Here is a 22,842-nt window from a genome sequence, read left to right as displayed (position 1 = left end):
TATATCTGTTTAATATCACTAAAAACACAAGTTTGAACAATTTTCTAAATTATAAAGATTGAGATCTATATTTCTAACTAATTAACTAGCAAATACTAGAAAATGGTAAAATTATCAACTAACGAGACAAAGTGTTGGAGACTAAATTAAGGAGATCTAGAGTTATGATTTCCCCAATTGTCAGAATCCTTCTAGCTATGTTCCCTAATATTTTGCTAATGTATTCTCTACTAATCATGAGCACTTTAGATGCTTTAATTCTCTCTCGAGCAACTACAACAATTTACTAGACATATTCTCTCGAACTATGCTAGTTGGCTTTATCTAACCACTCACTATGGCCACGTCAAGACTTTGTTATTTCTAAACCTACCTTTAAACCCGATGTATTGATTTCTCACATACGTTAGGAGTGACGTTGTTCAACAATCACCTAAATATGTATCCTTTCTCAAGCAACACATAATAAATAAGCACAGTCAATCGATGTCCATTCAATCAACAACAGTAAACATGTATTTGAACAAGTAGAGAAATCCAACGGCTCAATTATATAAAAACATAACAAGAATTTATCCTACAAAAGCTTCTATCAAAACCCTAGATAACAAATTAGTTATTCATAATAGTATGTAAAACTACAATACTAAAAGTCATAACCAACAATGAAAAAAATAGGAAGAGGAAGGAAAAACTCGTAGAAGAATTCTCTTCCTTGCTCCTATTGTATCTCTGCTTCCTTAGGTCGAATCTGTGTCAAAAATTAATCTCCTCCCCTCAAAATACCATTTTTCCATGTATATATACCAAGTAGGGTCGGGCACAAACTATTATACCTTCTCCTATGCGAAAAAGGACAAGTTTCCAGGATTGGACGTCCACGGCCGCGGCCCGGGCGCGGTATTTGGCAAGTCTATTGTTTCAGTCCGCGTCAGGTCCGCGTTCGCGGTTTCAACCGCGTTTTGCATCCTGTTACGTTTTGAAATTAAAAAAACTTAAAACGTAATAGTTGTAGCCCTTTGAGTTAGATTTCCAACTATATATTGTGTAGCCCAAATGGATTTCTGAGCGAAAAGTTATGTGCATTTTACTAGACAGTGCATAATATGCCTACTCGATTCTTCGTTTTGTTGCTCTATCATCCGTAAATCCCCGAATACGATCCCGGCTTAATTCCTTGGGGTTTTACTCAGAAGTCAAAGCTCCAAATCACTTGAATTCATTTCGTAACATCTACATAGCTCGTAATCGCTCCTACAAGGCATAAAACAGACAATTAGTGCAAGACACTAGCGATTAAAGCTCAAACTCAATTAAAGTGCAGTAAATTTGAGTGTAATAAACGACTAAAATACATAATTATAGCCTATCATCAGTGATGCCGTGCACTTGTCCTTAATTTTCCTGATTCTTGTTGATAATTGACTTATGTTGTCCTTTACGTTTATTTACTGATTTTCTGTTGTTACTTGATTTTATTTCGATGTTATAGATTCTCTTACCCTATTTGCCTTATGTTTTGTTGCTTTGGTGAGGAAGAGTGTAAAGCACGAAGGGTGATGCCGTGTATTGTTTTCGTGAGAGAGTGTTAAAGCAAGAAGGGTGATGCTGTGTATTATTTTGGTGAGAGTGTTAAAGCACGAAGGGTGATGCCGTGCACTTGCCTTTGTTTTCCTGATTTTTATTGATAACTGAGCTACGGTTTCTCTACATTTAATTGCTGGTTTCTAGTTGATACTTGTTGTACCCCGCAACATGATCTCCCCTTCCTATTTTCAATTGAACTGTGGTGATCCTCATATTTATTTATTGTTCTTCTGTTATTATTCAATGTCTCCGCAGCATGTTACCCCCTCCCATACTTAACTGTACATTATTGTTCTTCTTTTCCGCTGTATATGATTTAACTGCACATGTTTATTTGGTAGTCTGGTCCTAGCCTCGTCACTACTTCGTCGAGGTTAGGCTAGGCACTTACCAGCACATAGGGGGCCGGTTGTGCTGATACTACATTCTGCACTCTTTTGTGCAGATCCCAGTGCTGTAGACTTCGGACCGCAGTGAGATTGTTGTTTCTTGTTCATCAGGCGACCCGAGGTAGTCCTGCAGGCGTTCGCAGGCCTTGGCGTCTCCTTCTATCTACTATTCCTATTTCTTTTATGTATTTCCATAAATAGTGTTGTATTTATTTCTTTTAGACCTTTATTTGTAGTACTCCTAGACAGTCTGTGAAGTTGTGACACTAGTCTTGGGTAGATTTGTTATGGATTGGTATTAGCAGTATTATTAAAACTTTAGAATGCAACCTTCCACTTATTTAATTCTGTTGTTATTTAATTGTTGGCTCTTAACTGTTATCGGATTAAAAAATGAAAACAAGGTAAATAGTTCAGTTGGTTGGCTTGCCTAGCTTTCACTAGTAGGTGTCATCACGACTCCCGAGGGTAGGAAATTTGGGTTGTGACAAGCTGGTATCAGAGATCTAGGTCACATAGGTCTCACAATTCACAGACAAGCTTAGTAGATTCTGAGAGATCGGTACGGAGACGTCTGTATTTATTCTCAAAGGCTACAGAGTTAGGAAAAGTTTCACTTCTATTCTTCTCTGTCGTGCGATTTTGTTCTCTCAATCCTAAATTGAGACCTCTACACTTGTCCTTTTGCGAATGGTGAGGTCACCTACCGCTTCTTTAGCTGAGCAACAGTACAGACCGGTGATAGATCAACTACGTCTTCAGAGGCTTTGTGGAGGTTGGATAAGTTTTACCAAGCTCTTCACTACTACTTTCAGCGGTGCATCTTCTGAGGATCCCCAGGATTATCTAGACAACTGTCACGAGGTTCCCAGGAACATGGGGACATGGAGACCAATGGGGTCGACTTTGCTACTTTTCACTCGTCTGGATCCGCCAAGACTTGTTGGAGAGATTATTGTTTGGCTAGACCAGTTAGGTCATCAGCTTTGACTTGGGATCATTTTTCTCAGCTATTTCTGGAGAAGTTTCGTCTTGTCACTCAGAGAGAGATCTACCCAAGGCAGTTTGTGCGTCTCCAGCAGAGTTCTATGACTGTTACTCAGTACGAGACCAAGTTTAATGTTTTGACCCGTCATGCTCTTCTTATACTTCCCACTGAGAGAGAGTGAGAAGGTTCATTGAGGGACTCATTCAGACCGCTCAGTCAGCTAGAGGTAGAGGTAGAGGTATTAGAGGTGAAGGTACAAGTATTGTTCTGGTTTGTAGTAGAAATGCTTCGGTTTTATTTGATCCAGGATCTACATACTCTTATGTGTCATCTTATTTTGCGTCGTATCTGGTCATGCCTAGTGATTCTTTGAGTGCTCCTATTTATGTGTCTACACCGATGGGTGATTCTATGGTGGTAGATCGTGTCCATCGTTCATGCATAGTTGTGATTGGGGGTCTTGAGGCTCATGTAGATTTGTTGCTATTGGATATGGTTGATTTTGATGTCATATTGAGGATGGATTGGCTATCACTTTACCACGCTATCTTGGACTGTCATGCTAAGACTGTGACCTTAACCTTGTCGGGCTTACCTCGTTTAGAGTGGAGATGAACTCCTGGTCATTCTACCCGTAGTGTTATCTCATATATGAAGGCTCGTCGTATGGTCAAGAAGGGGTGTTTGGCCTATTTGGAGTATGTTCATGATTTTGTGCCTATTGTTCGTGAGTTTCCTGAGGTATTTCCTTTAGACCTACCGGGTATGCCACCCGACAGGGATATTGATTTTTGCATTGATTTGGCTCCGGGAACTCAGCCCATTTCTATCCCGCCGTATCGCATGGCCCCGCCTGAGTTGAAAGAGTTGAAGGAGCAGTTGCAAGACTTGCTTGAAAAGGGTTTCATTAGACCGAGTGTTTTGCCTTGGGGTGCGCCGGTGTTGTTTGTTAAGAAAAAGGATAGATCGATGAGGATGTGTATTGATTACCGACAGTTGAACAAGGTTACAATCAAGAATAAGTATCCATTGCCGAGGATTGATGATTTGTTTGATCAGCTTCAGGGTGCCAAGGTATTTTGGAAGATTGACTTGAGATATGGCTACTATCAATTGAGGATTAGGGCATCCGATGTCCCTAAGGCAGCTTTCCGCACTCGGTATGGGTATTATGAGTTCTTGGTGATGTCATTCGGGTTGACAAATGCCCCAACAACTTTTATGGATTTGATGAACTGAGTGTTCAGGCCTAACTTGGATTCATTCGTGATAGTGTTCATTGATGATATTTTGATCTATTCCCGCAGCCGGGAGGAGCACGAGCAACATCTTAGAGTGGTTCTTCAGATTTTGAGAGATAGTCAGTTGTATGCTAAGTTTTCAAAGTTTGAGTTCTAGCTGAGTTCAGTTGCATTCCTAGGTCATGTTGTATCAGCAGAGGGTATTCAGGTTGATCTGAAGAAGATTGAGGCAATCAAGAACTGGCCTAGACCAACATCAGCTACAGAGATCCGGAGTTTCGTGGGATTGGCAGGCTACTATTGTCGATTTGTGGAGGGGTTTTCATCTATCGCAACCTCGATGACCAGGTTGACCCAGAAGGGTGCCTAGTTCAGATGGTCGGATGAGTGTGAGGCGAGCTTTCAGAAGCTCAAGACAGCTCTGACTACGACACCAGTGTTGGTTTTGCCCATAGGTTCAGGGCCTTATACAGTTTATTGTGATGCATCCCGTATTGGACTTAGTGAGGTGTTGATGCAGGATGGCAAGGTCATTGTCTATGCTTCACGCCAGTTGAAGATTCATGAGAAGAACTATCTGGTTCATGATTTGGAGTTACCATCCATTGTTCACGCGTTGAAGATTTGGAGGCATTATATGTATGATGTGGCATGTGAGATGTTCACGGATCACAAGAGTCTTCAATATTTATTCAAGCAGAAGGAGCTAAATTTGAGGCAGAGAAGGTGGTTGGAGCTATTAAAGGACTATGATATCACCATCTTATATCATCCAGGAAAGGCCAATGTAGTGGCCAATGCTTTGAGTAGGAAGTCAGCCAGTATGGGCAGTCTTGCTTATATTCCGGTCAGTGAGAGACCGCTTGCCATGGATGTTCAGGCTTTGGCCAATCAGTTCGTGACGTTGGATATTTTTGAGCCCATCCATGTGTTAGCTTGCACAATCGCTCGATCTTCTTTATTCGAGCATATCCGTGATCGACATTATGATGATCCCCATTTGTGTGTCCTTAGAGACACGGTGCAGCACGGAGGTTCCAAGCAGGTTACTTTAGGTGATGATGGAGTTTTGAGATTTCAGGGTCGAATTTGTGTGCCTAATGTGGATGGGCTTCAAGATTTGATTTTAGAGAAGGCCCATAGTTCCTGGTACGCTATTCATCCAGGTGCCGCGAAGATGTATCAGGATTTGCGACATCATTATTGGTGAAGAAGAATGAAGAAGGACATTGTTGCATATGTGGCTCGGTGTTTGAATTGTTAGCAGGTTAAGTACAAGTATCAGAGACCTGGTGGTTTGTTCTAGAAGATTGAGATTCCTGAGTGGAAGTGGGTGCGTATCACTATGGACTTCGTTGTTAGACTTCCACGGACTCAGAGGATGTTCGATGCAATGTGGGTTATTGTTGATAGGCTGACCAAGTCAGCACATTTCATTCATGTGGCAGTCTCCTACTCTTCCGAGATGTTAGCCGAGATCTATATCCGGGAGATTGTTCGTCTTCATGGTGTGCCCGAGTCTATCATTTCGGATTGAGGTACACAGTTTACCTCATATTTTTGGAGAGCGGTTCAGCGAGAGTTGGGCACACGGGTTGAGTTGAGCACATCATTTCATCCTCAAACGGATGGGCAGTTCGAGCGGACCATTCAGATTTTAGAGGATATGCTCCGAGCTTGTATCATTGACTTTGGAGGCTTGTGGGATCAGTTTTTTCCTTTAGCAGAGTTTACCTATAACAAGAGCTACCAGTCGAGTATTCAGATGGATCCTTATGAGGCTTTGTATGGTAGGCGGTGTCGGTCGCCGGTTGGATAGTTTAAGCAGGGGGAGGCTCAGTTGTTGGGTACGGATCTGGTTCAGGATGCCTTGGACAATCTTAGGATTATTCAGGATAGGCTTCGTACAACTCAGTCCAGGCAAAAGAGTTATGCCGACCACAAGGTTCATGATTTGACATTCATGGTCGGTGAGCGGGTATTGCTTTGAGTGTCGCCTACGAAGGGCGTGATGAGATTTGGGAAGAAGGGCAAGCTTAGCCCTTGGTTCATTGTCCCATTTGAGATTCTTGATCGAGGTGGAGGGGTGGCTTATAGACATGCGTTGCCGCCGAGCTTATCGACCGTGCATCCAATGTTTCATATATCCATGCTTCGGAAGTATCACGACGATCCATCCCACGTGTTAGATTTCAACACTATCCAGTTGGACAAGGACTTGTCTTTTGAGGAGGAGCCGGTAGCTATTTTAGATCGGCAGGTTCGTCAATTGAGATCGAAGAGTTTTCCTTATGTTCGTGTTCAGTGGAGAGGTCAGCCCGCTGAGGCATCGACCTGGGAGTCCGAGTCTGATAAGCGGAGCCGTTATCCCCATCTTTTCCCCGACTTAGGTACTTCCTTCTTCTGTCTGTTCGAGGATGAACGGTTGTTTTAGAGGTGGAGGATGTGATGACCTAAGGTCATCACTTGTTTTAAAAGTAAATTCTGTGTTCTGAGGCCTCAAAAAATTCTTTTGGCATCACCTTGATTTGCGTGGGCAGTCCGGGCGCGTAGCCAGAAAGCTATTATGTGAAAATCTGTGAAAAATGATGAATTTAGACTTCAAAATGAATTAAGCTGACTTTGGTCAATATTTTGGGGAAACGGACTCGGATCCGTGATTTGACAGTCCCGGAGGGTCCATAGGAAAATATGGGACTTGGGCGTATGCCTGGAATTGAATTCTAAGGTCCCAAGCCCGAGAAATAAATTTTTTAAAGAAAATTATTTTCTGGAATTATTTATGAGTTTTGGAAATGAAATGTGTTTAAAACTTGATGGTATCAGGCCCGTATTTTGGTTCCGGCACCCGGTACAGATCTTATATGTGATTTAAGATAAGTTTGTGAATTTTGGTAAGAAACAGACTTGAAATGACGTGAATAAGATCATTTTTTAGAAAATTGGAATTTTCAAGTTCTTAAGAAATTTCATGATTTTGATGGTAAATCCATAGTTGTTGATGTTATTTTAGTGATTTTAATGCACGAGCGAGTTTGTATGATGTTTTTAGGTTGGTGTGCATATTTAGTTTGGAGCTCTGGGGCTCGGGTGAGTTTTGGATAGGCCACGCGGTGGATTTTGGACTTGGAAAATTGCAGGTTTTCAGCTGGTGTGATCAGGTCTGCAGGCTTCGTAAGTGCGAAGCCTGGCTCGCAAATGCGAGCTCGCAAATGAGACAAACTTTCGCAAATGCGAAGAATGGACCTAGCAGCCTGAGTCGCAAATGCGACTGTTTTCTCGCAAATGCGATTTCGCATTTGCGAACGGTCTCTCGCAAATGCGATGGTGACTGGAAAGCTGAATGGATAGCAAATGCGAAAGTCCAATTTTCTGAGGGGTTCGCAATTGCGAACCCTGGTCGCAATTGCGACATCAGAGACTTGTAAATCCATAACTTAGACGCATTTCAACCATTTTTCACACTCTTTCAAAACCAAAACACTCTTGGGCGTTTTTCAAAGACAACTCTTTTTCCAAATCGATTGTAAGTCAATTTTAACTCGTTTCCTTCAATCATTAACATCTTTTCACATGATTTCAACTCAAAATCAATGATTTTCATGGGGGAATTTGGGTGTTTTGGGTAGAACCTAGGTTTTTCAAAAATATGGGATTTGGACCCCAATTTGAGGTCCGATTTTAAAATAAATTATATATTTGAGTTCGTGGGGGAATGGGTAATCGGGTTTTGGTTCGAACCTCGAGTTTTGACCATGTGGGCCCAGGTGCGATTTTGACTTTTTGGGTAAAACTTTAGAAAACTCATTTTCATGCATTGGTATTGATTTATTTAGCATTTATTGATGTAATTAAGTAACTTGTGGCTAGATATGAGCAAATTGGTGGTGGAATCAAGAGGTAAAGCGATAGTAGAGACTTGAATTGTGACGACCCAAGGGGTCATCACCGTAATTCTTCCTTGTTTTGTGCTCCCGAGGCCTTGAAAACCTCGCTTTTTGTTGCCTCGATTGGCGTGCGCAGTTCGGGCGTGTAGCCGGAAAGTTTTTATGTTAGAATATGTGAATTATGTGAAACATTTGATGAATTTTGGTATTAATATGCATAATGTTGACTTCGGTCAACATTTTGGGTAAACGGACCGGGACCTGTGATTCGATGGTCCCGGAGGGTTCGTAGAAAAATATGGGACTTGGGCATGTGCCCGGAATCAAATTCTAAGGTCCCAAGCCCGAGAAATGAATTTTTGAAAGAAATTGTTTTTCTGAAATTTGATATGAAAATTTGAAATGAAAAGGAGTTAGAAAATATAGGTATCGGGCTCGTATTTTGGTTCCGACACCCGGTACAAGTCTTAAATATGTGTTAAGCACTATCTGTAAAGTTTGGCTAAAAACGGACGTCATATGACGTGTTTCAGACTAAAAATGGAGAGTTTGAGTTATGAAAGTTGAAGAAAGAAAATCATGTGTTTGAGGCTTGATCCTATGTATATGATGTTATTTTGGCGATTTGATCGCACGAGTAAGTCCGTAAGATGTTTTTAAGATTGTGTGCATGTTTGGTTTGGAGCCCCGAGGGCTCGGGTGAGTTTTGAATGGGGCCGCGGTCATTTCCGCGTGGTCCACAACGGAGCCGCGCGGCCGCGATGCATTTTTGTGCGGTCCGCGTGGCTGAGTCTGAGGGCTAGGGTTTCAGGTTAGCCAGCGCGGCCGCGCACCAAAACAGTGCGGTCCGCGCTGGAAGGGTTTAGAGAAGCCCCACTTTTCTCCCACTCGGCGCGGCCGCAACACATTTTTGTGCGGTCCGCGCCAGGTCCTCAGAAAGGTATACAAGTTCGGAAATTCTCAGTCATTTTTCACTTTTCAAAAACCCAAAACCTAAGAGGCGATTTTCCAAACAACTTTTTTTCTCCAAAACGATTGGTAAGTGATTTCTAACTTAATTTCTTTATTCCTTAACATCTTTTAACATAATTTCAACTTCAAATCAAAGATTTTCATGGGGAAAATTGGGTGTTTTGGGTAGAACCTAGGTTTTCTACAAATTGAGAAGTTGGACCTCAATTTGGGGTCCGATTTAAAAACAAATCATCTATTGGGATTCATGGGGGAATGGGTAACCGGGTTTTGGTCCGAACCTCGAGTTTCGACCACGTGGGTCCGGGGGTATTTTTGACCTTTTTGGGAAAAACCTTGAAAAATCTATTTTCATGCATTGGGGATGATTCATTTAGTAATTATTAATGTGATTAAGTAACTTATGACTAGATTCGAGCGGATTGGTGGTGGAATCAAGAGGTAAAGCTATACTAGAAGCGTGAGTTGAGTTTGGAGCATTCGAGGTAAGTGTTTGTTCTAACTTTGGCTTGAGGGAATAGGATTAGGATGATATTTGCTACTTGCTAATGTGGAGTACGGTGTATAGGCATGGTGACGGTTATCTATGCACCGGAGTCTAGCATGACCGTGAGTCTTGATTGCTTTTAATTTGAATAATGTGACACAAGCTCCTTGTTTATTTGATAAGTTTCATATAATGTGAACGGTTGAGGAAGAATGATTTAAAAGAAGAATGTGTTGTGAATACTCCCTTGCCGGGATGTGTAGACTGATATATATATTCTCCCTTGTCGGGATATTTTGGGCTGTTAGCTATACCCTTGTCGGGTTAAAGGTATTGAGTTGTTATTCTCCCCTGAAGGGGTCTACTATATGAAGTCAGATATTACGATCTATATTATGGGATCGTGTGGCACGCCGTCCACTTAAATATATGATATTATGGGATCGTGTGGCATGCCGTCCACTTATATATGATATTATGGGATCGTGTGGCATGCCGTCCACTTATATATGATATTATGGGATCGTGTGGCATGCCGTCCACTTATATATGATATTATGGGATCGTGTGGCACGCCGTCCACTTATATATGATATTATGGGATCGTGTGGCACGCCGTCCACTATATATATATATCATGGAAACCGGAGTTTCTTCTATTTATCTCCGATATTTCATTTTTATCTGTTACTCCCCGATAACATGTCCCATCCTAGTTTTACTTTGTATTATCTTATTATTGTTTTCTTGCACTTGTTGTATATATATCTGTACAGGTTAATTGTGGTAGGTACTGTCTAGCCTCGTCACTACTTCGCCGGGGTTAGGCCAGGCACTTACCAGCACATGGGGTCGGTTGTGCTGATGCTACACTCTGTGCATTTTTGGTGCACAGATCAGGGAGCAGCTTACGGACCGCAGCAGTAGGACTTCTGGGAGCTATCTTCAGTCCAGGGACTCTCAAGGTAGTCTAGCTGGCGTTCGCAGGCCGAAGTCCCTTTCCATGTTTTTTTTGTTTGTTTATCTTGTATCAGACAAACATGATGTATTTTCCCTTCAGACATTGATTGTAGTATTCTGTAGTAGTCCGTGAGCTAGTGACACCAGACTCTGGGTAGCATTTTGGTTCAAACTTCCGCACTTTTGGTTTTCAGTTGCTTTAGATTTAAAGTCTTCCGCTTAGATTTTGTCTCGTTTATTATATTGTTTGAAAGAAAGCAGGAAAGGTGTTTTAAATATTTGGCTTGCCTAGCTCCGATAGTAGGCGCCATCACGACACCCGATGGTGGGAAATCCGGGTCGTGACAAGTTGGTATCAGAGCACTAGGTTACTTAGGTCTCACAACTCACGGACAAGCTCAGTAGAGTCTGAGGGATCGGTACGGAGACGTCTGTATTTATCCCGCAGAGGCTACTGAGTTAGGAAAACTTCACCTTGTTCATTCTTGTCGTGCGATTCTGTTTCTCAAGTACTGATTGTCTTTCCACTCTGTTCTTTCGCAGATGGCGAGGACACGTGCTTCCTCCTCTACCGCGTAACAGCCTGAGCCCCTATTAGGGACAGAGGGCGAGGCCGAGGCCGTGCCAGAGGCCGAGGCCGGGGCAGAGCTCAGCCCCAAGCAGCATTTCCAGCGACGGAGCCTCAGGTCGATTTTGAGGAGGAGGTTTCAGCCCCAGCTGTTCCGGTGGGCCCAACTCAGGTCCCAGAGGGTTTTATAGCCACTCCAGTGGTTCAGGATGCTTTGGTCCGACTGGTAGGCTTTATGGAGGGCATTTCTAGAGCGGGTTTGCTTCCCGTAGCTCCAGCCACATCTCAGGCTGGGGGAGGAGTTCAGACTCCCGATACTCGTACTCCAGAGCCAGTAGCTCCTCAAGCTCAGGTTCCAGAAGTTTAGCCAGCTGTGGCAGTTCAGCCAGCTGTGCAGCCCAGCCAGGTATTGCGGCTCAGTCCAGCGATGGTGCGGCTATGTCCTCGGATGCTTTGTGGAGGCTTGATCGTTTCACCAAGCTCTTCACAACCACATATAGGGGCACCCCCTCAGAGGATGCTCAGGATTTCATATTCAGCTGTCATGAGGTTCTACGGACTATGGGCATTGTAAAGACCAATGGGGTCGACTTCGCCACTTTTCGCCTGGCAGGATCCGCCAAGACGTGGTGGAGGGATTTCTGTTTAGCCAAGCCAGCAGGGTCTCCATCATTAACCTGGGATCAGTTTTCAGAGTTATTTCTAGGGAAGTTTCTTCCAGTTACTCAGCGAGATGCTCTTTGCAGGCAGTTTGAGCGTCTCTAGCAGGGTCCTATGACGGTCACCCAATATGAGACCCGGTTCATTGATCTTGCTCGTCATGCCATTGTGATACTCCTCACCGATAGAGAGAGGGTGCGGAGGTTTATTGATGGGTTGGCCCAGCCGATCCGTGTTCAAATGGCCATGAGTGCCGGTAGTGAGATTTCATTTCAGGAGGCGACAGATGGTGCCCGCCGGATAGAGATGGCACTTGCTCAGGGAGGTGGTCATGGGTCTGATAAGAGGCCCCGTCATTCTGGTAGATTCAGTGGTACCTCGTCTGGAGGTAGGGATTCTTATGGTAGAGGCCATCCTTCGAGGCCCTTTCAGTCAGCTCTCCAGGCTTCTCATGGTACACCAGGTGGTCGTGGTTCTCAGCCGCAATATTCTGACCAGCAGCTCTTCAGTTCACCATCAACACCTATCAGTGCACCACCACTTCGTTATTCTCAGCAGCCGAGGGCTTGTTATACTTGCGGCGATGTGAGTCACATTGCCAGATATTGCCCTCGAGTTTCCAGCAGCTCGCAGCAGCAGGGTTCTCGCCCAATGAACCAGGCACCAGTTGCCCCACAGCCTGCCCAGCCAGCTAGAGGCGGGGGTAGAGGACATAGAGGTGGAGGTAGAGGTTTTAGAGGTGGAGCTCAGACCGCTAGAGGTAGGGGTCAACCAGCAGAAGATCGTCCCAGGGATATGATTTAGGGAGGTGGGGCCCAGCCCCGTTGTTATGCTTTGCCAGCCAGGCCAGAGGCTGAGTCATCAGATGCTGTGATTATAGGTACTATTCTGGTCTGTGATAGGGATGCTTCTGTGCTATTTGATCCCGGATCTATGTATTCATATGTGTCGTCCTATTTTGTACCCTATTTGGTTATGCCTAGTGACTCGTTGAGTATTCCTATTTATGTGTCAACACCGGTGGGTGACTCTATTGTGGTCGACCAAGTTCATTGTTCTTGTATCATAGTGTTTGGGGGTCTTGAGACCTGTGTTGATTTGTTGCTTTTGGACATGGTCGACTTTGATGTTATATTGGGGATGGATTGGTTATCCCCGTACCATGCTATCTTGGATTGCCATGCCAAGACCATGACCTTAGCCTTACCGGATTTACCCCGTTTAGAGTGGAGAGGGACTTCTGGTCATTGTACCCGCAGTGTTATCTCGTATGTGAAAGCTCGGCGTATGGTCGAGAAGGGATGTTTGGCCTACTTGGCGTATGTTCGTGATTCTAGCGCGGAGGCCCCTTCTATTGATTTTGTGCCCGTTGTTCGGGAGTTTCCTGAGGTTTTCCCTTCAGACTTGCCGGGTATGCCGCCCGACAGGGATATCAACTTTTGTATTGATTTGGCCCCGGGCACTCAGCCCATTTCTATCCCGCCATATCGTATGGCCCCGCCGGAGTTGAAAGAGTTAAAGGAACAGCTGCAGGATTTGCTTGAGAAAAGTTTCATTAGACCCAGTGTTTCGCCTTAGGGTGCGCCGGTGTTTTTTGTTAAGAAAAAGGATGGTTCGATGAGAATATGCATCGATTATCGGCAATTGAACAAGGTTACAATTAAGAATAAGTATCCACTGTCGAGGATCGACGATTTATTCGACCAGCTTTAGGGTGCGAGGGTGTTTTCAACGATAGATTTGAGATCTGGATACCACCAGCTGAGGATTAGGGCGTCTGATGTCCCTAAGACAGCATTTCGCACTCGGTATGGGCACTATGAGTTTTTGGTCATGTCATTTGGATTGACTAATGCCCCAGCAGCGTTCATGGAGTTGATGAACCGAGTGTTCAGACCTTATTTGGACTTGTTCGTGATAGTCTTCATTGACGATATTCTTATATACTCCCGCAGTCAGGAGGAGCATGAGCAGCACCTCAGAGTGGTCCTTCAGACCCTAAAGGATAGTCAGTTGTATGCTAAGTTCTCAAAGTGCGAGTTTTGGTTGAGTTCGGTCGCATTCCTGGGTCATGTCGTATCAGCAGCAGGTATTCAGGTAGACCCGAAGAAGATAGAGGCAGTCAAGAACTGGCCTCGACCAGCTTCAGCTACGGATATTCGGAGTTTCCTAGGGTTAGCAGGTTACTACCGTCGGTTCGTGGAGGGGTTTTCATCCATTGCAGCCCCTATGACCAGATTGACCCAGAAGGGTGCCCAGTTCAGGTGGTCGGACGAGTGTGAGGTGAGCTTCCAGAAGCTCAAGACGGCTCTGACTACGGCACCGGTATTGGTTCTGCCCACAGGTTTAGGGCCATATACGGTCTATTGTGATGCGTCTCGTATTGGGCTTGGTGCGGTGTTGATGCAGGAAGGCAAGGTCCTTGTTTATGCTTCGAGGCAGTTGAAGATCCACGAGAAGACTTATCCGGTTCATGATCTCGAGTTGGCAGCCATTGTTCATGCCCTGAAGATCTGGAGGCATTACTTATATGGCGTGACGTGTGAGGTTTACACTGATCACAAGAGTCTTCAGTATCTGTTCAAGCAGAAAGAGTTGAATTTGAGGCAGATGAGGTGGTTAGAGTTGCTAAAGGATTATGATGTTACTATCTTATACCACCCGGGGAAGGCCAATGTGGTGGCCGATGCATTGAGCAGGAAGTCTGCCAGCATGGGTAGTCTTGCTTATATTCCAGTCAGCTAGAGATCGCTTGCTTTGGATGTTCAGGCCTTGGCCAATCGTCTTGTGAGGTTGGATATTTCTGAGCCTAACAGAGTGTTAGCTTGCACGGTTGCTCGTTCCTCACTATTAGAGCGTATCCGCGAGCGGAAGTTTGAGGATCCCCATTTGTGTGTCTTGAGAGACACGGTGCAGTGTGGAGGTGCCAAGAAAGTAACCTTAGATGATGATGGTGTATTGAGATTGCAGGGGCGAGTTTGTGCGCCCAATGTTGATGGGATTCGAGAGTTGATCTTAGCGGAGGCCCACAGTTCTCGGTATTCTATTCACCCGGGCGCCGCGAAGATGTATCAGGATCTGAGACAGCACTATTGGTGGCGTAAGATGAAGAAAGACATCGTTGCGCACGTGGCTCGGTGTTTGAATTGTCAGCAGGTTAAGTACGAGCATCAAAGACCCGGTGGTCTATTTTAGAGGATTGCACTTCCCGAGTGGAAGTGGGAGAGGATTACGATGGATTTCGTTACTGGACTCCCGATGACTCGGAAAAAGTTTGATGCAGTTTGGGTCATTGTTGATAGGCTGACCAAGTCAGCGCATTTTGTTCCTGTTGCAGCCACCTATTCGTCCGAAAGGTTAGTCGAGATTTATATCAGGGAGATTGTTCGCCTTCATGGGGTGCCGCTATCTATCATTTCGGATCGGGGTACGCAGTTTACCTCGCATTTCTGGAGAGCGGTTCAGCAAGAGTTGGGCACCCAGGTTGAGTTGAGTACAACATTTCATCCCCAGATGGACGGTCAGTCCGAGAGGACTATTCAGATTCTTGAGGACATGCTCCGAGCCTGTGTCATTGATTTTGGAGGCTCGTGGGACCAGTTTTTGCCTTTAGCAGAGTTCGCCTACAACAACAGCTACCAGTCCAGCATTCAGATGGCTCCGTATGAGGCGTTGTATGGCAGGCGATGTCGGGCTCCAGTTGGATGGTTTGAGCCGGGAGAGGCTCGATTATTGGGTACGGATCTGGTTCAGGAGGCCTTGGACAAGGTCAGGATTATTCAGGATAGACTTCGTACAGCTCAGTCCAGACAGAAGAGTTATGCAGACCGCAAGGTCAGAGATGTTGCTTTCATGGTCGGTGAGCGGGTATTGCTCCGTGTATCGCCTATGAAGGGCGTGATGAGATTTGGGAAGAAGGGCAAGCTCAGCCCTAGGTTCATCGGTCCATTTGAGATTCTTGATCGTGTGGGAGAGGTGGCTTATAGACTTGCCTTGCCACCTAGCTTGTCAGCTGTGCATCCCGTGTTTCATGTATCTATGCTCCGGAAGTATCGCGGAGATCCATCGCACGTGTTGGATTTCAGCACTGTCCAATTGGACAAGGATCTGTCATATGAGGAGGAGCCGATGGCTATTCTAGACCGGCAGGTTCGACAGTTGAGGTCGAAGAGTTTTCCTTCGGTGCGTGTTCAGTGGAGAGGTCAGCCTCCTGAGGCATCGACCTGGGAGTCCGAGTCCGATATGCGGAGCCGTTATCCTCATTTATTTCCCGACTCAGGTACTTCTTTCTTTTGTCCGTTCGAGGACGAACGGTTGTTTTAGAGGTGGAGAATGTGATGACCCAAGGGGTCATCACCGTAATTCTTACTTGTTCCGTGCTCCCGAGGCCTTGAAAACCTCGCTTTTAGTTGCCTCGATTGGCGTGCACAATTGGGGCGCGTAGCCGGAAAGTTTTTATGTTAGAATACGTGAATTATGTGAAACATTTGATGAATTTTGGTATTAATATGCATAATGTTGACTTCGGTCAAAATTTTGGGTAAACGGACCCGGACCTGTGATTCGACGGTCCCGGAGGGTCCGTAGAAAAATATGGGACTTGGGCGTGTGCCCGGAATCAAATTCTGAGGTCCCAAGCCCGAGAAATGAATTTTTGAAAGAAATTGTTTTTCTGAAATTTGATATGAAAATTTGAAATGAAAAGGAGTTAGAAAATATAGGTATCGGGCTCGTATTTTGGTTCCGACGCCCGGTACAAGTCTTAAATATGTGTTAAGCACTATCTGTAAAGTTTGGCTAAAAACGGACGTCATATGACGTGTTTCGGACTAAAAATGGAGAGTTTGAGTTATGAAAGTTGAAGAAAGAAAATCATGTGTTTGAGGCTTGATCCTATGTATATGATGTTATTTTGGCGATTTGATCGCACGAGTAAGTCTGTAAGATGTTTTTAAGGTTGTGTGCATGTTTGGTTTGGAGCCCCGAGGGCTCGAGTGAGTTTTGAATGGGGCCCGGGAGGTCTTGGACTTAAGAAAATGCAGGTTCAGGTATTGCAGACACCAGCGCGGCCGCGGTCATATCCGCGTGGTCCACGCTGGAGCCGCGCGGCCGCGATGCATTTTTGTGCGGTCCGCGTGGCTGAGTCTGAGGGCTAGGGTTTCAGGTTAGCCAGCGCTGCCGCGCACTAAAACAGTGCGGTCCGCGCTGGAAGGGTTCAGAGAAGCCCCACTTTTCTCCCACTCGGCGCGGCCGCAACACATTTTTGTGCGGTCCGCGCCAGGTCCTCAGAAAGGTATACAAGTTCGGAAAATTTCAGTCATTTTTCACTTTTCAAAAACCCAAAACCTAAGAGGCGATTTTCCAAACAACTTTTTTTCTCCAAAACGATTGGTAAGTGATTTCTAACTTAATTTCTTTATTCCTTAACATCTTTTAACATAATTTCAACTTCAAATCAAAGATTTTCATGGGGAAAATTGGGTGTTTTGGGTAGAACCTAGGTTTTCTACAAATTGAGAAGTTGGACCTCAATTTGGGGTCCGATTTAAAAACAAATCATCTATTGGGATTCATGGGGGAATGGGTAACCGGGTTTTGGTCCGAACCTCGAGTTTCGACCACGTGGGTCCGGGGGTATTTTTGACCTTTTTGGGAAAAACCTTGAAAAATCTATTTTCATGCATTGGGGATGATTCATTTAGTAATTATTAATGTGATTAAGTAACTTATGACTAGATTCGAGCGGATTGGTGGTGGAATCAAGAGGTAAAGCTATACTAGAAGCGTGAGTTGAGTTTGGAGCATTCGAGGTAAGTGTTTGTTCTAACTTTGGCTTGAGGGAATAGGATTAGGATGATATTTGCTACTTGCTAATGTGGAGTACGGTGTATAGGCATGGTGACGGTTATCTATGCACCGGAGTCTAGCATGACCGTGAGTCTTGATTGCTTTTAATTCGAATAATGTGACACAAGCTCCTTGTTTATTTGATAAGTTTCATATAATGTGAACGGTTGAGGAAGAATGATTTAAAAGGAGAATGTGTTGTGAATACCCCCTTGCCGGGATGTGTAGACTAATATATATATTCTCCCTTGTCGGGATATTTTGGGCTGTTAGCTGTACCCTTGCCGGGTTAAAGGTATTGAGTTGTTATTCTCCCCTGAAGGGTCTATTATATGAAGTCAGATATTACGATCTATATTATGGGATCGTGTGGCACGCCGTTCACTTATATATATGATATTATGGGATCGTGTGGCACGCCGTCCACCTATATATGATATTATGGGATCGTGCGGCACGCCGTCCACTTATATATGATATTATGGGATCGTGCGGTACGCCGTCCACTTATATATGATATTATGGGATCGTGTGGCACGCCGTCCACTATATATATATATATATATTTATATATATCATGGAAACCGGAGTTTCTTCTATTTATCTCCGATATTTCATTTTTATCTGTTACTCCCCGATAGCATGTCCCCTCCCAGTTTTACTTTGTATTATCTTGTTATTGTTTTCTTGCACTTGTTGTATATATATCTGTACAGGTTAATTGTGGTAGGTACTGTCTAGCCTCGTCACTACTTCGCCGGGGTTAGGCCAGGCACTTACCAGCACATGGGGTCGGTTGTGCTGATGCTACACTCTGTACATTTTTGGTGCACATATCAGGGAGCAGCTTACGGACCGCAACAGTAGGACTTCTGGGAGCTATCTTCAGTCCAGGGACTCTCGAGGTAGCCTAGCTGGCGTTCGCAGGCCGAAGTCCCTTTCCATGTTTTTTTTGTTGTTTATCTTGTATCAGACAAACATGATGTATTTTCCCTTCAGACATTGATTGTAGTATTCTGTAGTAGTCCGTGAGCTAGTGACACCAGACTCTGGGTAGCATTTTGGTTCAAACTTCCGCACTTTTGGTTTTCAGTTGCTTTAGATTTAAAGTCTTCCGCTTAGATTTTGTCTCGTTTATTATATTGTTTGAAAGAAAGCAGGAAAGGTGTTTTAAATATTTGGCTTGCCTAGCTCCGATAGTAGGCGCCATCACGACACCCGATGGTGGGAAATCCGGGTCGTGACGTGAATTGTGTTCGTGGCATCGAGGTAAGTGTTTTGTCTAACCTTAGCTTGAGGGATTAGGAGTTGTGTCCTATTTTCTATGTGTTATTTGTTGAGTACGACGTATAGGCATGGTGACGAGTATTTATACGTTGGTATCAAGAATGCTCGTGAGTCTTATACTATGATTAATGTTACTCCGTTTCGTACTGTTCATGCTCTATATGGTAATTTCTATTGAGGAATATGACTTGTGGAAGTATTATTGTTAATTGTTGAACATGGTAGAGCGTTGGCTCAAGTTGAGAATTGAATTGTTGAACATTATAGAGCATTGGCTCAAGTTGAGAATTGAATTGTTGAACATTGGCTCAAGTTAAGAATAGAATTGTTGAACATTATAGAGCATTGGCTCAAGTTGTGAATTGAGTTGTGAAGTAAATGTGAAAGAAGTAAGGAGAGAGAGAATCATGATATTGTCTCCCTTGCCGGGATGTTATTGTTTTGATATCGTTTCCCTTGCTGTGATTTGATTGTTGTACTATTGTTCCCTTGCCGGGATTTTATTGGGATTTCATTTATTTTCTTGCCCTTATTTCTTGTGATTGTTGTTTGGGTGAGGAAGAGTGTTAAAGCATGAAGGGTAATGCCGTGTATGATTTTGTGAGGAAGAGTGTAAAGCACGAAGGGTGATGCCGTGCCGCACGATGTACAATTCCATGCCGATTATATTGATTTTATGGTGAGGATGAGAGTAAAAGCACGTAGGGTGATGCCGTGCAGTTTATATTGATTCTTATGGTGAGGACGAGAATAAAAGCATGAAGGGTGATGTCGTGCACTTGTCCTTGATTTTCCTTATTCTTGCTGATAATTGAGTTATGTTATCCTTTACGTTTATTTACTGATTTTCTATTGTTACTTGATTTTATTTTGATGTTATATATTCCCTTACCCTGTTTGCCTTGTGTTTGTTGCTTTGGTGAGGAAGAGTGTAAAGCACGAAGGGTGATGCCGTGTATTGTTTTGGTGAGAGAGTGTTAAAGCACGAAGGGTGATGCCGTGTATTATTTTGGTGAGAGAGTGTTAAAGCACAATGGGTGATGTCGTGCACTTGTATTTGTTTTCCTGATTTTTATTGATAACTGAGCTACAGTTTCTCTACATTTAATTGTTGTTTTCCTATTGATACTTGTTGTACCCCACAACATGATCTCCCTTTCCTATTTTCAATTGAACTGTGGTGATCCTCATATTTATTTGTTGTTCTTCTGTTATTGAACTGCACATTACTGTTCTTCTTTTCTGACGTATATGATTTAACTGCACAAGTTTATTTAGTAGTCTGGTCCTAGCCTCATCACTACTTCTCCGAGGTTAGGCTAGACACTTACCAATACATGGGATCGATTGTGCTGATACTACACTCTACACTCTTTTGTGCATATCTCATTGCTATAGACTTCGGACCGCAGTGAGATTGTTGTTTCTTATTCATCAGGCGACCCAAGGTAGTCCTGCAGGCGTCCGCAGGCCTTGGCATCTCCTTCTATCTACTATTCCTTTTTCTTACATGTATTTTCAGAGACAATGTTGTATTTATTTCTTTCAGACCTTTATTTGTAGTACTCCTAGACAGTCTGTGAAGTTGTGATACCAGTCTTGGGTAGATTTGTTATGGATTGGTATTAGCAGTATTATTAAAACTTTACAGTGCAGCCTTCTGCTTATTCAATTCTGTTGTTATTTAATTATTGGTGTCACACCTCCTTTTTAATACCCCTGAAAGGGGTATAAGGGATTTTTTTCAAATTTAAGTGACAATCGAAACAAGATTGTTTATATTAAAATTCAAAGTCGCCACTTGGGATAATTTATGGTGTCCTAAGTCACATGTTTTACATCCCGAATCGAGGAAAGATTGACTCTGTTTTACAGTCCGCGAACATAGAAATTCGGGTAAGGAATTCTGTTAACCCGGGAGAAGGTGTTAGGCATTTCCAGGTTCTGTGGTTTTAGCACTGTCGCTCAACTATTATTATTGGCATATTTATCTGATTTTAAAACACATTTTAAACCTACGTGCCCTTTTAACTTTTTAGCCGCTTTTAATATTTCAGGAATTATTTCAAGGTTATTTAAAACATATCGCGAGCCACGCTACATGAAATGCACCCGTGATTCACGACACGTCCTATTTAACCTTGTTGGAAATTAGAGCCGGGCCACATGAAATGTACCCCCGAATTTTAGCAATTACAAATCACAACTACGTCACAAGAACCGTACCCGTAGCCATGATGAGTTATTATTAATCGCGCCTAAAACAAGTTACGATGTTCATGAATTGTTCATTTACTAAATTTAGGATTATTGAGGCCAAAAATTATGGCGGTTATTATGGATGAAACAAAATATATTACTTAAGTAAAGGGTGGCTAGCTTATTTACTGGCCTATCATGTTAGGCATGTCAATTTGAACTTATTTAAGTCCAATTCTCATTTTTAATAATATGACCAAACCAAACCGTCATGACCTATTATTTGTAAAAAAAATTGATCTAAAATTGATTCCGTATAAAATTTCACGTAGCAAGAACAATTGTCCATTTGTTAGAGCACTCATCGATATATCATTCTCAAGCCCAAGTTTCAACTTACTAATCTTCGACCAAATTGAAACACCTACGAGCCAAAATCTTTCAATCTTACTAATAAGCCATGGACCAAATTAGGAAATCACCTGATGGCCCAATTATCTTAAACAAAATAACATCATCTCCCAAACTTCTCAACCAAGTTATGCACACAGAAGCTTTTAAGCACAGTAGTATCTAGTAAAAATCAGAAATTGAAAACAATCGAATCAAGTATTAAATTAATTAAGGAAACATAATGACAAATACAGATTTCAACACTTGGAGCTATTAAAAAAAATCAAGACAAAATAGAGACGAACCTTAAGGATTGAAACTTTATATTTATTTGATAGAATTTCCAGTCACGTTCAAAGCTTGAAAAATGAATCGGCAACCAAACTTAAACAACGGTAACAACCACACCGGAGAAACTCGAATAGAACTTCTCGAAGAGACAATTATCGACCCGACTCGAACTTGTGGTGGCGTTTTGCAGCTGGGTTTGTTGCTGATTTTCAGCTAACTTTTTGTTGCTTTTTTTACTATTTTCGCAGCTAATTTGCTGTTATTTTTGGAGCTGGATTTTTCGTCTTTTTTGGCTAAAAAAAGGGCGAGAGTTGCTGAGTTTTTGGCTAATTTTTGGGCTGGTTTTGCTGGTTTTAAGAGGTGAAGTTTGGTGTATTTTTACTGGCTTTTGGGAGGTTGCTTTGAGACTGCTTCAAGATAGGTTTCATGGATGTTTAGATCTGGTTTTTAGGTGGCTTTTGGGGTTAGTTTTATGGGTGTTTTGGTGAGGTTTTGGAGCTGGTTAGCAGGTGTTGAGGTAAGGGAGGGTCACTGGTGTTTCTCAAGTGTAAGATTTAATGGAGTTTTTTGGATGAATTTGGTTGGCTCCTCGAGAAGAAGGTGAAAAGCAGTTCAAGACCAAAATGAGGGGGTCCTCCAAGGTCAGAAACGGCGGATTGTCTTGTAGACAATGGATCTATATTTTTTGCACTTTTTCGGCTGATCCCTTTAGGTGTAGGGGTTAGCTCCTTTTATAGGTTTAGGGTTTTAGGGTTATATTTAGGTTAAGGGGTATGGGCCTAGGAATTATGGGCTAGGTCCAAAAATTAGGCCTAAAAATGGGTTGCTCGAGCCCAAATTTTATTCTTTCTCCACGAACGAGACTAAAAATACGATCTCATTTATTAATTAATCCTACTTAAGTAAAATAACTATTAAAATAAGACTAACCATTAAAACATACCTATTTTTGGTATTTTCAAATATCATGTTAAAATAAAAATAAGGTACTATTTTGTATTATTATTATTTTAGTTTTACGAAAATTAATAAACTAAAAGAAACTAAAAAAGGAAATTTTTTTATAATTTTTATTTTTTTTATGAA

General features: G+C 43.0%; 1 long non-coding RNA gene across 1 annotated transcript; it reads right to left on the bottom strand.

Annotated features, from left to right (window-relative positions):
* Positions 1 to 534: 534 nt before the first annotated feature.
* On the bottom strand, positions 535 to 22,457 carry LOC138886494 (uncharacterized). Its single transcript, XR_011405271.1, has 2 exons — positions 21,771 to 22,457; positions 535 to 1,254 (listed from the first exon to the last, which is right to left on the bottom strand). It is a non-coding gene; the product is annotated as an uncharacterized lncRNA (long non-coding RNA).
* Positions 22,458 to 22,842: the final 385 nt, after the last annotated feature.

This window comes from Nicotiana sylvestris, chromosome 2, assembly GCF_000393655.2.
Source record: "Nicotiana sylvestris chromosome 2, ASM39365v2, whole genome shotgun sequence".
NCBI lineage: Eukaryota > Viridiplantae > Streptophyta > Magnoliopsida > Solanales > Solanaceae > Nicotiana > Nicotiana sylvestris.
This window is presented reverse-complemented; position numbering and strand designations above follow the sequence as displayed.